At 37.5% G+C, this 3,888-nt stretch overlaps 1 long non-coding RNA gene across 1 annotated transcript; it reads right to left on the bottom strand.

Moving 5' to 3' along the window:
- Window positions 1-250: 250 nt before the first annotated feature.
- Window positions 251-2,340, bottom strand: LOC134418070 (uncharacterized). The gene is made up of 3 exons (XR_010027676.1): window positions 2,039-2,340; window positions 1,510-1,602; window positions 251-499 (listed from the first exon to the last, which is right to left on the bottom strand). It is a non-coding gene; the product is annotated as an uncharacterized LOC134418070 (long non-coding RNA).
- Window positions 2,341-3,888: the final 1,548 nt, after the last annotated feature.

The following is a 3,888-nucleotide window of genomic DNA, read 5'->3' on the forward strand; positions in this document are numbered from 1 at the left end:
CTTCATCCCCAAATCTACAGACTCCAATTGCTAATATGTTTCCTGGGTACAGAGAGCTTGCCATTCCTCAGATGGCTCAGATGGCATCCCCTACCCTTTTGAGAAGCCCTAGACTACCTCTGAAACCTTTTTTTTTTTTTTTTTTTTGCTGTTTAAATGATTGACCTAGAACATTAACTTGACTCACTTTTGAGTAGAATTGAAATAAACTATTCCAGAGCTTCTACACAGATCCTCACCTTGAGGGATATTCTATGTGCTCTTCTTTCCAGGGTCAGAGAATCAAACGGTAATTTAGGTTGAAAAGGACCTGCAGAAGTCATCTAGTTGGATTTCCAGCTCAAAATAACATTGACATTCAAGTTAGGTCTAGTTGCTATAGGCCTTCTTCAGCAAAATGTTGATTCTCTCCAAGATGGAATCTAAGCCAGGTGGACGGAAAGTGTAATTTTTCTGCCTTGGGTTTAGAGCCTCAGTCTGTATGCTAACTTGCAAATACCTGAAAGGAAACAAGAAAAAAATCCCTTTCAGTCAATTGCTTTCTACCCCTGTTTCTGGTTGAGACAGCCTTGAAGAGCAAAGAATGAAAATTTGGGAAAGCAAAGCTTAGGATCCCCATGGGCATTTTCCTTTAGTTTAGCCTCCATTGTGGAAGGTGAGATTTCAGCCACAGCTGGCATTTCCCAGTGCTTTACTTTCAGAGGCTTCTCTCTCAGTGTATGAGATTTGTGGATCACCATTTCCCAGAATCAACCTCTCCTGAATGTAAAGTGTCCTGAACACTTAATTGAGGGATCAGGATTCTGCTCAGTGGCATTGCCATGCCAGTCTGCAGAGATGCTGGTACCTTATTGTATCTAACCCTTGGCTAGGAAAGATTATCATCTTCAGTTCTTAGCTATCTATTTGAAATTATATACAAGTTTCACCAGGACCTCAAACAGTTTTACATTGTTTTATTATTTCAGAGGTGTCAACAAGAACTTTAAGTTGTATGATGATATATTTTACTCCCTATTAGTGGATAGTTTGCATGTCTACCAAAGCTCAAGCAAACTAGTAGGCGTTAGAATGATTATTTTATGCTAATCTACTCCTTTAAGTTTAAAGTAATTAGCTGAGTTGAGCAGCAAAACAACTCCTTCCTACAAGAGCCAGTAAATGGACTCTCTCTAAGTGCAAAAGCTGATTACTTTGATATAAAGAGGGACATTATTTTTTGCACCTCTGGAAAACTGCCTAACTCAAAAGCCTCATAATCTGATTTTCAGAAATCCTATTTAACACATTATTATTTTCTCTTTAACAGGCAGCACCTAAAGAGATATCACTCTTCTCTGATGTTTCCCCTTCATTTTCATATTAGAATCCACCATCCCTACTTATGATAATTTGTGTCATAGTCACCAAAATGTTATATTAAATCTAATCTTTTTACATTAATTTTCTTTTAACAATTAAAATAGAATGGCATGCAGTTTACATTTGTACAATTATACTGACTCACACCTGTGTCAGATTTTAAAGTCCTTGATGCATGGAAAAACTGATTCTTCCAACAACTCATACCTCAATAAGATTTCAGTAAGTTTAATCTTTGACCTGAAGGGATGCATGCCAAAAAATAAAAGAGAGAAAGAAACTGATTAACAGTTCATTTTGGCAAAGTCTAGAGAAGTGCGTTGTAATCAAGACATGAAGGACAGACAAGGTGGAAAAAAACACACATTAAAAATAGAGATTGATGTGAAATTCAAAGGAGCGACTTTTTCCAACTGAAGAAATTTTATTTGATTAGAAATCCATCTTGAAAACTAGATTACTCCAATGTTTTCAATACATTTGTATATTCTGATATACCCAGTGGATAACCCACACAACCTCTTTATCCAGCTGTACTTTTAATGCAATAAGCAAATGCATTTCCCCAACTTAAATTTGGTACTAATATACAGTCTAACAAAAATTAATTCTATCAAGTCCCCCATTATATTCACTATCAAAGTCCTTTGCTAAAAGTGTTCTGTATAGGACTCACAGTGTCTAGTGGACAGCATTTGTCTGGTTTGCCATTGTCAGAGGTTTCATGTAATCCCACACATAAATGTGGCAAGCATCACCCTGAGGAGAGCAGGTACTCTGGAGTAGGGATGGTTCTCTGAAGGTTATTGGGAAGCTTTTCTCATCTTCAGCTGCTTTCCAAATCCGCTTTTGGTATTTGCAATGCCAATATTGTTCTTGAGGCACACCCATTTTCTCTCCTGTGTGTTTAACTTGGTGCAGGATTTTTGTCAAAGTAAGCAAGCATTGCCTTTCCAGGCAGGTAGCTGTGAATCTCTTCCTTTTACCTGGCTAACTGAGCAGCCACTCACGTGGAACTTTGTCTGCACTACCAGGGACTGACTGACAGCAGGCAATCCCAGCTTGGGCACTCTGTTAGACACCATCCACTACAGAGGGAGAGACAGACAGACAGACAGACACACAGAAGGATAGACTCTACCTGCCAAGCTTGGAGAGTGAACAGAAGACCTCTGGTTTTTACCTCTACTCCCATGACCAAAGGTACATCTTCTACACCTTCCTGCACATTCCGTCCAAATTTTTATCCTTATTTCAGAATAAATTTTCAAATTGATCCCTGGTTTATTTTTGCACCCACTTGTGAAAAAATGTGGGCCTGTGCCCACAAAAAGAAAGTAATTTCTCCTCAGAGAAAAGAACCAAACATACACAGTGATGATCTGAAACAAGTTCTGGGTTTGCACACAAAAATTAAGTCTTAAAAGTAGGAATTTATAGTTGATAATGTTTGTTAGTGTTCCCAGCTTCCTTGTGTTCTTAAAATAATTTCATGACCTTGTAGAATTTTTTGTTGCACGACCTGAAAATTTGGTGAGAATATTGCATGTACCAGAAAGGACTTTTAAGAGCTAAAATCAGAATTACCTGAGAACATAATCATTAAAGAATGGAATTCTAAAGAGGTTCCTGAGAAAATAAAAATAAAATAAAATACTAGCATAGAGGTTCTCCTCTAGGCATTATGACTTCTGAGATGTGCTGACTTAAGGTGTGGCTGGCACAGAGAACTTAAGGTTTCCTTCAGTCACAATGTCTTTTTATTGCTCTTCTGTCACTCCCTAGCCAGGCAGTTTCTGTTCTATGAGTACTTATTGAGTATCTGTCATCAACCTTTATTGTGGCCTAAATATTGACTAAAAAGAGGAACACAACCATTATTAAATAATAGTGCTGTTTTTAACTCCACATTTTAAACTTCAATATATTTCTTTGCTTGGTTGGTTTTTTAAATTATTTTTAATCTTCTTTCCTGCTCATGCTAGGGGCAAAGGTAGACTTGTAATTATCTGAGTACAAAGTGGGCTGGGAAATGACTGATTTCATCATGGCAAATATTTCACAGTTTGTCTTCCTTTTGTTGAATGGAAAAGTAGAAGATTAAACTCCTGTGTTGTGAAAGTAAGAAAATGTCCAAAGGGTGAAGAGTCTGAGCAAACATACGCTTACTGATTTGAACAAGTGGAATTCCCCTGGCTGTATTCAGTAGAACCATGTCCTTTAATCAACAGAGTAAAAGGATGGCTACTCCCCTTCACAGCCTGCTGCCTATAGCAGCTCTTCACTTTAGGAGCCTCAGCATTCCTTGTTCACATCAATCGCCTGTTAGAAAGAACTCAATTCTCCACAAATGAAAATAATGCATGAAGATAATTTCAAGAGGTAATTGAGAAAAATAAGTGGAAAGCTTATCAAAGTAATATTTAAAATGAAAAAACCCTACATCTCCAGCTCTGAAACTTCAGTCTTTCAGAAAGAAAAGTGAGTAATCTTTCTTGGTCTTGAAGAGGTATGGAGGTTTGATAG

The sequence above is a fragment of the Melospiza melodia genome, chromosome 4 (assembly GCF_035770615.1).
Source record: "Melospiza melodia melodia isolate bMelMel2 chromosome 4, bMelMel2.pri, whole genome shotgun sequence".
Classification (NCBI taxonomy): Eukaryota; Metazoa; Chordata; class Aves; order Passeriformes; family Passerellidae; genus Melospiza; species Melospiza melodia.